General features: G+C 38.3%; 1 protein-coding gene across 1 annotated transcript in view; it reads left to right on the top strand.

The window, feature by feature from the left end:
* Window positions 1-9,753: 9,753 nt before the first annotated feature.
* slc25a14 (solute carrier family 25 member 14) overlaps window positions 9,754-14,159 on the top strand; it is a 29,027-nt gene continuing 24,621 nt past the window's right edge. The window contains exon 1 of the mRNA XM_084074702.1: window positions 9,754-9,875. The gene's annotated coding sequence lies outside the window, so the exon portion shown is untranslated. The remainder of the gene's footprint in view (window positions 9,876-14,159) is intronic.

Genomic DNA, 14,159 nt, shown 5'->3' with positions numbered 1-14,159 from the left:
CTAGGGCTGTCACAATAGGCTCTATGCACAGCAGCCATATTGTGAAGACATTCACAGGTGTTACCAATGATACTAATGAAGGCTCTGTTCCATTCTGGTCAAACAGAGTCAGGGTGCTGATATTGTGCATGTTGGCTCACTGGAAACACTCTGCAACACCAGAGGGTCTAAAATGTGGGTCCAGTGACCCTCATGGTTCCTTAAAGGATTTACAAATGGCCGGGTCCATTTGGTTCCATTTGTAGTACACTCTCAGATATGGGGGTCGTGGAAACCACTCTGCTAGACTAAATGGAACAGAGCCTTCATTAGTATCATTGGTAACACCTGTGAAGGAAGTGATAATATATGGCTGCTGTGCATAGAGCCTATTACAAAAGTTGACGATTAATTGTCATACAAATAATTGCGATTATCGATTTAATTGTGTTTTTTGCATTGAACATTTTGAATACATACATTTTATTCATATTATGATTTTTTTTTTTCTGTTTGCCTTTTAGGCTTTCTAATCAAAAAGTGTAAAGGGCAGATATGACAAATAACTAAAATAATACAAAGAAATAACTGTACAAAATACATTTGGAAATAGCTGAACTACAAGCTTACAACGCGTCACTAAGTGACACGTTATAAGCTTGTAGATCTGCTATTTCTGCTATTTTTGGAAAATGTTTGAAAATGTATGTACTTTTTTTCAACATGGAAAATAATATGACGATTATGGAAAATAATTGCGATTATCTCAAATATGTGCGATTAGGCGGTTATGTAATACTTGTGACAGGCCTACAGTTATAGGTATGCTACTGTATATGACTCCAAAATAAACTGGAATAAAATAACATACATGCACCCCAAAACGATCGATTGAAGAAAACATTAGAAATAAAGGTGACTTTTTTTTTACTTAGTAATAATTGATAATAATAGTTAGAATAAGAAAATAAAAACGTCAGTGATTTTTTTGGGTGGAATGCATTAGATATACAGTATGAGTATGACTATACCTATTATCAGATTTTGCTGGGGACCCCCTGGACCCCTGAGGGTCCCCGGACCCCACTTTGATAACCACTGCTCTGGTTCTGTTCACATCTACAGTACCACCAACATGCACTCATTCTGCTAGGACAATGCATATATGGACACATTACACTTAAATGTCAGATGGAATCAATAATTTATTAATTGTTTTATGCCAGGTTGATGCATGTACACAATTTCATACTTTCACAACTTTTCAAAAATAGCAAAAATAGCCAAATAATTTGCCTCTGTATTGGGAAATGAGTTTAAAGTAATGATATAGGTCTAGTAAATGCATACATATTTCATATCAATGTGTAATAGTAGCATACAGTATATTGCAATAATAATGCATGGTTTTCCACAAGTCCCTTTTCAGCTGAAAAAAATGATATAGCAATAAATACATAAAAATCAATATAATAAATAAAGCAAAATAAAAAATGTGTGTCTCTACCGACTCCACGGGACCCAAATGTTCAAAAATGTTTTAAAGAAAAATGTGAATGAAATTCTTTTGAAAAACGATTGACTTTTTTTTTTGGTCAATTTCTTTCTTCTTCTTTTTCTAATGGTTTTACAATATTTTGAAATAATGTTTCAAAATGTTATATTTACTCGCGACCCATCCGAATAGAATAGAATAGAATTGTTTTATTGGCATCAACATGGGTGGTCTGCGACCCACAAATGGGTCAGTGTTTGGGAAAAAGTGCACTACACTACACTACACTACAGAACCCAAAGTACCTGTACTCAACTCCAGTACTTGAGACAAAGTATAGATATTCTTAATACAAATATGACTTCATTGCAAGTGAAAGTTGTAGTTGAGTGGGTTAAAGTACTGGAGTACTTGCTTTAAAGGTTTCATGACATTCAGTTTTACAACACATTGAAAGTATCTATCCTGGTCTTTCAAACGTGTATTAAAAGTTTGAACTGAAACATCCACTCCAGTGATCTCTCTGATTTCTAAAGCCTTTTCAACTGCAATGAAAAAATAAATCTTTGCCTGCGGGTGTCGCTGACTCGCTGTTGAAGGATTTTGACTGTCAATCATCGCCTCTGCTCCGCCCCCCCCCTCGCCAAAGGAATGGATATTGGAGGGGAGGGGCGGAGAGGAGAGGGGGCGGGATTAATGGACTGTGACATCAAAGTCCAGGGGACAATCACAGATTTCTTTTCAGCCTAATTATTCAGAAAACCCTAGACCACAGAAAATCCACTGACTGTTCAAAGTTTCGTTTTTTGGGTGTAATTGAGGTCATAAACCCCTAAAAAAACATTAAAAATAAAAAAAGTGAAAATGAATGTCAAGAACCTTTAAAAAAGAAATACTTAAGTATTCAAAAGTACATGTTTAAAAAAACAAATTGCCTACTTAAGTATTAAAAAGTGCAAATAACAAAGTAATAAAAACTGTTGTGAAAACTGCAGATCTACAAGCTCACAACGTGTCGCATTGCGAATTGCGATGCGTTGTGAGCTTGTAGATCGGCTATTTTCACTATATATTTGAAATAGGTCAATTCACAATGTACTTTTTCCCTTCCTAGATATGTATTGGAGTGAAATGTGTCTCTAAAATGCAGTGGCGTGAAAAAGGTCATACAGTAGGCTATCCGAAGAATACAGTACAGATATTCAAAATTCTTTACTTAAGTACAGTACTCAAGTAAATGTACTTTGTTTCCAGGTGAGCGCAGCTCAAAACATGTCAGCTTGAGCCAAGAGGAGCATTTTGATTGGCCGGTAGCACTGCGTAGGCGGGAAGTCACTGAGCACGTCGCAGCATTCTGACGACCCTCTCGTACAACTGCTGGACGATCGACATTAAGTTCCTGAAGAGAGAGTGAGAGAGAGAGAGAGAGAGAGAGAGAGAGAGAGAGAGAGAGAGAGAGAGAGAGAGAGATTTTTTATTTTTAACCAAACCTTTATTTTAACAATCTCTCAACAATCGTTTTACAAAAAGATCAAACTGTCTTTAGTTTAAATATGGATAAATATTCCAATAAATAAAGTCTTAATACATTACACCAGTGAGAACATAAGTTGATCATATATTACAGAACACAACACATCGCCATAGGTCCAAATCATACTGAATTGATCAATATCCTTTGATGCTTTATAAAAATTAAAATCAATCATTATTCTCCTCGCTTTCACCATCCTATTAAACAATAATTCTACATCAATGTCCACTGAGTCATCAATCTTCTTCTTTCTACTAACATAGATAGCCATCTGTGCTTGTCCCAAAATAATATTCAAGTTGAGACTTTTGTTTTGTATTGTCTGTATCTGAACCCTAGAATGAACATTTGCATAGAGAAAACCTCTCCCACCCTACTAAATAACTAGCCTGGTTCCAGACAAATCTGCAATTGCAAAAACAATTTGCCCTTGGCAGATTAGGTCTGACCCCTCTCAATAGAAATTGGATTTCTCTCCCTCCGAATTTGTGAGGGACCAATCAGGGCCCAGTATGCAAATATGGGGCAGGTTTATCACCAGAGGCATTTTTTTTATTTGCCCCTCGAAAATGCAGGTTCCGCACAGAGATTCCAGACTAATCTCTACGCAGTGATATTAGTCTGGCCATGCCAGGCTACTAAATAACCTCTCCAGCAACATGAACAAAGACACCAGGCGTTTACAAAAAAAAAAAACAGTGGAACACAGTCTCTCTGAAAGGACAAAATGGACATTTATCAGTTACATCTTGATTCATGACACGAATAAAAGCATTGACAGCTATTATCCCATGTAAAACTCTCCACTTTAGGTCAGCTATACTTTTTTTTTATTTCAACCCAACGGCAGGTGCCAGTACTGCTCCCGATTCGGCTACAATGGGAAAACATGGCACAGGCTGACTAAAAAAGCGATTTAAATGTATTTTTTTTCGACCCCGTCGTAAAAAAAAAAACTTTCCGGAAAAACCTCAAACATCTGTAGGTGTCTGGAACTACCTTTACTTTTTGGATGCGATGTTGCGAAAAAATGTGATCGTCACTGCGTTTGGATGGACACTACCTCTGCCGGGATCCGGTACAGCGGGACCTAATTTTGGAGCTATCGTGGAGAGTGAGGTTCCAAACGGGGCTATTTCAGGACAAGAACAAATTAAATGCCCCTCAACTCCACAACCAAAGTATTTTAAAGCCACCGACTTTGAAACTAAATGTCAAATTCAAATCATTGTTTTCCTTCAAGATCATATAAACCTGCCTTCTGTGACACACGACATGTTTTAACCATGGTGATACAACCCAATAAAACCATTAACTGGAGACACCAACTTCCCATAACGTGACAATTCTTTGCCCAAATCCTAATTTTGAATGAACGGAGGAGCGTTTGAAATGAGGATCTTTTTAGCTGGACTCCAGCGGAAGAACAGGTGTGACTGTATCACGGACAACAATCCCATTCTCAATAACTGTCTCAACTTTAGTTACATCGTCCAAGAATATAACAACAGCACCGTTCATGCTAGAGGCAGATTTCACACTTTGAAATCCTACAACCTCTCCAACAGCATAACTAACCTCTTCCACCGACACGCCAACATCGGCCATAATAACTTTTTTTTTTTTTTAACACTTTGTTTTTATTTTTCCATTTTACATACAAGATACAAGCATATAATTGTATATATGACAACGTATTCCCCCAATCCCCAACCCTCCCCCCAAGGTCATAGCAGGACAAATGACAGGACACTAAAAAAATAAAAAATAAATAATACTAATCACTTACTAAAAAGAAAAGACAAGACAGACAAACAAACAAACGGACAGACATACCAAACAGTTCAACTTTTTGTCAAGAAATATGTTGTACTTTTTAAGTCGAGGTAGACAGTTCTATTATTAAAATCAATGAATAAAAATTAAAAAAAATAAGAAAGATATTCCGTATCCAGCCGTCTCTTGCTGGGACAGAGAAAGGTCGATGACAACGTTTATTTGTCTGACACAAAAATGTTTGTGTCAGAATGCTGGGGAAATTGTGTGGCTTGTGACGATTGGGTCCAGTGGTGGCTTATCCAACGCCCCCCCCCCCCCCCCCCCTCGTTTGACAAAACCGTCGGGGGGCACCAAATCGTGTCCGCGCTGGTGGGTGTGGTTAACTCACCTGGTTCTATTGGACCAGTCGAGATGGGTTTGGTTAAATCACCTGGTTATATTGGTCCAGTCGATGTGGGTGTGGTTCACTCACCTGGTTCTATTGGTCCAGTCGAGGTGGGTGTGGTTAGCTCACCTGGTTCTATTGGTCCAGTCGAGGTGGGTGTGGTTAACTCACCTGGTTCTTTTTGACCAGTCGATGTGGGTGTGGTTAACTCACCTGCTTCTATTGGTCCAGTCGAGGTGGGTGTGGTTAACTCACCTGGTTTTATTGGTCTAATCGAGGTGGGTGTGGTTAACTCACCTGGTTCTATTGGTCCAGTCGAGGTGGGTGTGGTTAACTCACCTGGTTCTAATTGACCAGTCGAGGTGGGTGCATGTGGTTAACTCACCTGGTTCTAATGGACCAGTCGGGGTGGGTGTGGTTAACTCACCTGCTTCTATTGGTCCAGTCGAGGTGGGTGTGGTTAACTCACCTGGTTCTAATGGACCAGTCGAGGTGGGTGTGGTTAACTCACCTGCTTCTATTGGTCCAGTCGAGGTGGGTGTGGTTCAGACAGCAGAGAGAGGACACACAGGACACACAGCACAGGAACAACGACACCAGACGTCTCTTCAACCACATCTGAACAGAAAACATGTAATATTATATCATATTTAAATATATCTGAATAGAAAACAACATTATATCATATTTAACCACATCTTCAAAACAGATCTACAGAAAGAACAAATAGGTTCCCATGCTAAATGGTATTATTTAGAATTTACAATGTAGGCATCCTGAGTGACTTACAAGGTAAACACATACACAGAATGCAGAGAGACGGTGTAGTGCCTCAGTAAGAATCACAGGTCAACCAAGAACCTAGCATCAGTAAAACAATATACTATCAAAACAATAATCTGTACATTGAAACGATAGGATTCCAGGTGAACTTGCCTTGACGACCATGCAGTATTATGTAAAGGTTACAATGTTATGTTGAGTTGAAAATATTTCAGCTCAAGCGTCAAGTAGATAAACAAAAGTCACACGTGAACAAACGCGCCAGTGCTAAAAGAATTGCACTCAGACGCTCCCGTCGTGAACAACTGAAAACATGCACTGCATTATTAATTGAAAATAAACATCTTGGTGGACACGACACCTGTGTTAATTTTGTCGACGAATCCTATGATGAATGTCGCTCTACAAAAACAAAACAACAAAATAAAAACTAAGCTTTGATGACTAAAACTATGATTAAATATATTATTATAATGTATTATTATAATTTTGTCAACAAATAAAAACTAGACTAGATGTTAGGGAAGGACTAGTGGAAAAGAGATCCAGTCTCTGTGAAAAAAAAATGTTCCAAGACAAGTCATTTTATGCTTGATTATTTGCATGTGAGTGTCAATCTACAAGTTAATAGATCTGCTATTTTTGGCATACAGCTAAGTATAAATCGGGCATTGCAACGCCATCAAGGCCCGCCAAAATACAATTTAGTGGACTAAATTAACTGTAGACTTAATTAAGTAAAACTACACTAAAACTAAAACATATCAGATGACTCAAATATGACTAAAACGGATTGGAATTGTAATCAAAAGACTATGAGACTAAAACTAAATCAACATATTGCTGTCAAAATTAACACAAGCCTGAGATAAACTCCCAAAACAAAAACAAAACATTTCCTCACTTCCTCTTTGATCTACGTCCACTTCCTGTAGGTTGCTGGTCAAATGTTGGGTGAATGCTGGTGTGGGTGGATGCTAGCAGTGTTGTGGCAGTATCATACCGGACACACTGTGAGTGTGTGAGTGTGTGTGTGTGTGTGTGTGTGTGTGTGTGTGTGTGTGTGTGTGTGTGTGTGTGTGTGTGTGTGTGTGTGTGTGTGTGTGTGTGTGTGTGTGTGTGTGTGTGTGTGTGTGTGTGTGTGTGTGTTGTGCCTCGTTGACAGTGAACCATCCAGAGCTGCGACCTCAGTGACCTTTCACATTGTTCCCTGTCGCTCTAGATAATGCTGACCCACGGGTCAGTGTGTGTGTGTGTTTGTGTGTGTGCGTGCGCGCTCGTGCATGTGTGCATGTGTGTGTGTGTGTGTGTGTGTGTGTGTGTGTTTACACAGGAGAGGACATTAATCTGCAACACAATTTTATACAATATGTAGTGGGGACCCCTGCTTCATATCCCTCTGCTAAGGGGTCCTTGACCTGAAAAACATTGACGACCCCTGATGTAGATTGTATGTAAAGTGGGGTCCAGGGGATCCTCAGGGTTCCTTGAGGGGGTTCCAAATGTTATACAAATGTTATAAAATACAGTTGAGGGGCAGGCCCTCATTTTCAATGTAGCTGAGATACAACAATAATATCAACAGAGATACATTTATATACATCAATATTAAATATATTAAATAATCAGAAGACAGAGAATACTCCAAATGTTTTCAAAGAACAAAAACAGATACACCAGAAAAGTAATTAAAGCAGTTACAGTCTGGAGCAAAAGTTTTGGGAGTATTTCTGAGATGGCTTTAAAAATAAACAGATACCAGTGCTTATCACGCCTCTCAGAGATAGAGGATAAGCCTGCGTTCTCATAGAGTGTACAGTGATGGGAACCAAAACTATCACCAGTTACCCACCTTAAGGCAGAGTGGTATACAGTGATGGCGCAGCAGTGATGGCGCAGCAATCCTATAAATAGTGTCTCCATAATCTAGGAGAGAAAGAAAAGTGGCTTCAATAATGTTTTTTTTACAAGATAGGAAATCATGCTTTATTTCTATAAAGAAAGCCATTTTTTTTTGTGTCTTAGTTTAGTGACAAGGTTTTCAACATGAAATGTATTTACAGTTCTATAACACTGAGTGTGTACAAATGGAACCAAATGGACCCTTATGGGTCCATTTGGTTCTATTTGTACACTCTCAGAGTTATGGGGGTCCTTTGAGAACAACTGTTCTAGAATGTGAGCACTGTGGCTGGATGGACAGGGTCAATAGTTTGCACTGTGAAGCTGTTTACAATCCAGTCAGTAGATGGCGGTAATGCCACATGAGTCTTTGTTTACCACACTATGGTGCCTGTCATACATGAATCATGTTAGATCAAAGTGATTCACTGTAAAATGAATCAACTAATCAATCAATCAATCAATCAATCAATCAATACAAATCCAATAAAAGCAGGAAAACAGCACAAAATAGGTCATCCTTCCATGAAACTACAAACATAGATACATTTTCACCCAACTCAATCATAATAATAATTTCAATAGATTTTTGTAACTCTCTATGTTCAGGATGTTTGTTACACAAACATATTTTGGGTGAATCCATCATTCGAAAGCGCTGCATCTTCCTTATTATTGCTGTGCTAATTTTGTCGACTAAAGCTATACCGAAACATGTTTGTCGACAACCTTTTTTCACTGACCAAAAAAAAATAAAAACTGAATAAAATCTAAGCTATGATGACTAAAACTGTGACTAAATATATTGATCAGTTAATCAACAAATAAAAACTAGACTAAAATGAGAGAGATCCGGTAGAACTAAAAGACAAATCATTTTATGTTTGGCTGTTTGTGGGTGTCACGCCCCGAAAATAGCTGATCTACAAGCTCACGAGTGAGCTTGTAGATCGGCTATTTTCGACACACATCCAGGTACAAATCAGGCATTACGCCGGCATCAAGGCCAGCCAAAAATATTTAGTCGACTAATTCAACTGTAGATTTAGTCGACTAAAATGTTATGATATTTAGTCAACTAAAACTAAAACATTTCAGATGACTAAAATATGACAAAAAAACTAAATGGAATTTTATTCAAAAGACTATGACTAAAAACGATATCAAAAGTTGCTGTCAAAATGAACATCTTACTTCTAATTATTATTGGTGTGGTTTGGTGCAGTGTCTGGTGCTAGTCATAGAGTTAAAGGGATATTCTTCACCCCTTTTGTTTTTGTCACATTCCTGAGCCAATAATTTGATGGCAATAGGTCTGACCCGGACATCAAATTATTGGCTCTGGAATGCGACTAAAACAATAATAGTATAATATAAAAGTACTCAAATGCATTACTTTTAATTAAAACAACCAATACTGCAATATAGAAATACTCTGTTACAAGTAAAAGTCCGGAATTAAAAATGTACTTGAGTAAAAGTACAAAAGTATTGGCATCAAAATGTACTTAAAGTACCAAAAGTAAAAGTATTAAAATGTTTGAAATGGCCTTGGTATAAAATAGGGCTGAAAAAGTAACTAGTAACTAAAGCTTTCAAATAATTGTAGTGGAGTAAAAGTACCATATTTGCCTCTGAGATGTAGTGGAGTACAAGTAAAAGTACTGAAGATGGGAAATACTTAAAGTAAAAATTCCTCAAAAGTGTACTTAAGTACAGTACTTGAGTAAATGTACTTAGTTACTTTACACCACTGGTAATTGATAGAAAATAAGTCATTTTTGGGGTGAACTACTCCTTTAAGGTGCCAGTAGGCGGTGCTAATGCTACATCATGGAGACTCACTAAATTCAACAGAAGAAGAAGAAAATGGGCGGGAGCTTCCGGTCTCCTCTGTTTTTTGCGGAAAGGAACAGTTTGACTTTTATCTTCAGCTTTTTATTTGAATATTTCTGTTCATTTATGAAAGACTAAAACGTCTACAGCTGCCCCGCCAAGTCCTTTAAACACCACAGCAGGTAGGCGACGTGTGTTTCTATTGACGTTATGAAGTGCGTCATACAAAATAACCTGTTTCTTTTCTAAACTATAAACCGGTTGATTTCTATGTGCGCACCGACCGACCATAGGACGACGATTACAAGGATGCGACGGTGACGTCACTGGCCACTTCCTCTCTGACTGAGGACCCTCTTAGCACGTGTATTACTATTATTTTCAGTGGTGGAAAAAATACTCCAATTTTGTTTTACTTAAGTAAAAGTATCAGTCCTCTTAGTCCTGTATTCAAAATTGTATTTACTTGAGTAAAACTACAAAAGTATTGGTATCAAAATGTACCAAACGTTGAAAGTAATAATACAGTATCAGTATTTATGTCCATGCAAATAATGCTTCATACTTTCCAAATATAATAAGAAGGAATAAAACATTTGTCAAATTGAACGTTTTTGTGTTTTCTAGCTCTTAACTTTATTTTTATGTTCACAAATGTAAAAAAGAAAACAAATCTTTCACGACGTTACTGTAGCTGTCAATCATGCCTTGTTTCCCCCGCCCTCCCCGAAATATCAGCCAATGAGCTGTTAGAAGCCCCGGATGTGTCGTCGCTGCTTAGCAACGGGTCTGTTTTTTCCCCTTGATTTGTTTGTGTAAGGCATAATAATAGTAATAATAATACAAATAATAATACAAATAATAATAATATTAAAAACAGCATTTACAGTTTTAATGATAAAGAAGGGGAATTGGTCAAATCGGTCTGTATTTTGTACACAATTCAGCAGAGTGTTTCATGTGTATTGGTGAAAAACAATGCTAATTTATTAAGTGTACAATTTGTATTTAATCAGTACAATTGTATTTTAAACTTACAGGGGGCATATTTCAAGACTGTCAATTTAACACTCAAATAATTGTGATTAACAATGTAATTGCATTTCTGTTGTTGAACATTGGGAGCCTAACTTTAATAACTCTCTACTTGAGAAAACAAAATCACCCTCAAAAGTTTAAGCTTGTAGATCTGCTATTTCCACTATTTTTTAAAATGTTTGAAAATATTTGAAAAAAATAATAATGTTATGATTATGACGATTGAACAGAACAAGTATAGCGATTATGTGATCATTGTGATAGGTCTATATGGTCTCTGCCTCGTGCCTTTGAGTTTGGCCAACTCAAGGCAAAAACAGCTACCCCATGCGTGCCTTGTGTTTATAGCCAGTGGGCTGCGAGCGTCTGTCCGCAGTGCTGCTGAGATGATGCTGAGGCTGAGCGCAGCATCCATACATACACCCATCCAACCATACAGAACCAACCAGGAGGCTTGATTCTTTCATTTTGATTTAACCTTATAATAAATCTATTTTATTCCACATTTTTAGTCGACCCGGCAAATCAAAATTCAGAGCAGATCTCTCCTTCTACAATCCGCAGAAGACCACCAAGGCCTCTAGAGGAGACAGGGGTGGGTGGTGTGGGGGGGCTCATAGAAGCAACATTCAGGATAGGAAAAAAAACCCTGATAGAAACTGTTAAGACGTTGATGCAAGATGTTGGGTTTTTCTCATCATGTGCGCCTCCCAGGTAGGGCCCGCCTGCTAAGTATCGCTTATTATCCTTAATAGCAATTTGCTCTTATCGATTTGCTGTTTCGATTCGTCGTGCGAAAAACACTGGTTCATTGTTTAACCTGGTATCCTAGTTTCAATGTACAGATTATTGATTTGATAGTATAGGCTATCGTTTAGACCAGTGGGTTTCAACCTTTTTCATGCCCAAGGACCCCTAAATTGATATACATTTGACCGCGGACCCCCATTTGAAAATGTTTTGTGCCAGGGACCCCCCAGAAGCAAAGATATCAGTACATTTTCGCTTTAAAAGATATATGATATTCAAAGATATGCACACTTTTTCAATTTTTTTCAAAAATAGCAGATCTACAAGCTCATAGGCGGCACTCGGTGCCGCGCTATGAGCTTGTATATCTGCTATTTTTGAATAGCCAAAAGCTAAGTGGTTAAAAATGATTGTGACGCTATGTTAACTAATTTAGCTGGGGACCCCCTGGTACTCCCTCAAGGACCACTGGTGGTCCCCGGACCACTGGTTGAGTGGTTGAGTTAAAGAGTGTCTGCTAAATGCCTACATTGTAAATGTATTAAACTATGTATTATTAAACTATGTTGCAGCCAGGCCTATAGCTGTCCGGCTTGCAGCTGGTCTACTGCTTGCTTAGGGTTGGGATCTTTCAGGATTTTAAACGATTCCTATTATTTCCTATATATAAGTGAGGTCCAAGGACCTTCTCGGTTGCTTGAGGGGGTTCCAAATGGACCCTTACAGGTCTGCAACTCTGAGAGTGTACAAATGGAACCACATGGACCCTTACGGGTCTGTAACTCTGAGAGTGTACACATGGAACCAAATGGACCCTTACAGGTCTGGAACTCTGAGAGTGAACACATGGAACCAAGTTATGGTGGTCCTTGAAATGAATAATAAAGTTAGAGAATCACTGGTATTGTAATTGTATAGCAGACGTGAAGTCCACATATTATACCAGCCCTCACAGTGTGATAAAAAACGGTTCCGGAAACCCAACCCTAAGCTTGCTGTCTTTTAGGCGTGCTGTGTGGTATTAGTTGATACTTTTATTCAACTATATTGTATTAAACTGTCTTATATTAAACAGTCTTTTAGGTGTGCTGTGTGGTATTAGTTGATACTGCAACTTGTCAATCAAATTATCACAAGGTAGCCACGCCCCTCCTACAGCATACCCTACTTTATCATCAACCAAAAACGCATATGATGGTGATTGAAAGAAGACTGTAAACTAGCCACTGGAAGCATATAGTATTTATGACAATGTTTATTAAGGCAATAAAATCAAGTGTAAAGTTCGGCAAAAACCCATCCATTTGAATGGAGAGTAATTCTTTCTGACACCAGCAGCGGTGAAACGGCAAAACTACAGGCCATTCATATAAACTGTCACTTCCTATATACAGCCTCAATAGGCTCTATTCACAGCAGCCATATCATGAAGACATTCACAGGTGTTACCAATGATACTAATGAAGGCTCTGTTCCATTCTGGTCAAACAGAGTCAGGGTGCTGATATTGTGCATATCTACAGTTGCGGTCCAGGGACCCTCATGGGCTTCCAAATGGCCCCTTACAGGTGTGTAACTCTGAGAGTGTACAAATGGAACCCTTACGGGTCCAATTGGTTCCATTTGTACACTCTCAGAGTTATGGGGGTCGTGGAAACCACTGTGCTAGACTAAATGGAACAGAGCCTTCATTAGTATCAGTGGTAACACCTGTGAAGGAAGTGATAATATGGCTGCTGTGCATAGAGCCTATTTACAACTCTTGGCCCCTTGCACGCTACAAGCTACATCTGCAATTTTTGAACATTTCTGAAAAATCTTGAAAACGTTAGAAAAATGTTGAGTCATTTAGAAGTTTTGAACACAAATCTTCTCTGAGGGTCCCTGCCCTGGCACAAAACCTTTTTCAGAATGGAAGGGGGGGGGGGTCCGCGGCTAAATACATCAGCTAAACCGGCTAAATACATAATTTTGGGGGTCCTTGGCATGAAAAAGTTTGAGAACCACTGATTTAGAATGCATTTGTAGAATGGACCTCAGGTTTTCATTGTTTAAACTATGTTGTACAAGGCATGACATTCCTGGGAAATATTTTGAAATTAGAAAAACAGTTTTCCAGGCCTGGAATTAATCAAATGGTGTTTTGAAAAATGTTTGAATATCGTCTCTGTCGGGTGGAAACCTCATTATGTCCAAAACTGTTACTTTTCAGGATTCAAAGTGAAAAATAGTAAGAGTAGATCTACAAGCTCGAAACGCGGCGCAAAGCGGCTAAAGTGTTTTGAGCTTAAGTTAATATGGAGATAAGAGTATTATTTCTATTAATATGGAATTAAGAGGTTTCTGTCCGACAGCAACGACAACGAGACAGTTTTTGTCAACATTACGTGAAAGATGTAGCATGGTAAAATGCAGTGCTATGTCATACGTTGCTTGTAGATCTGTTCATTTTGTCACATGACACCCTCGGTCTTGGTGCATTGATAGCACACTGGTCTAAGAGTCTCATTATTGCCCCGTATGATTGCTAGGCTTAAAAAATGGGGTAAAATACTTTAGAAAGTTATGGAAAAGTTTTGAAAATTCATCGATAACTCTCTTTCACTGCCAGAGTATATACATAAATAAACTCACCCACTGCCAGCGATTTTCGTGTTTTATAACCATTTCAACTGGTA

This window comes from Gymnoscopelus microlampas (genome assembly GCF_963454915.1).
Source record: "Gymnoscopelus microlampas genome assembly, chromosome: 12".
In the NCBI taxonomy this organism is placed as follows: domain Eukaryota; kingdom Metazoa; phylum Chordata; class Actinopteri; order Myctophiformes; family Myctophidae; genus Gymnoscopelus; species Gymnoscopelus microlampas.
The sequence above is the reverse complement of the archived record's forward strand: the minus strand, read 5'-3'. Positions and strand labels throughout refer to the sequence as shown.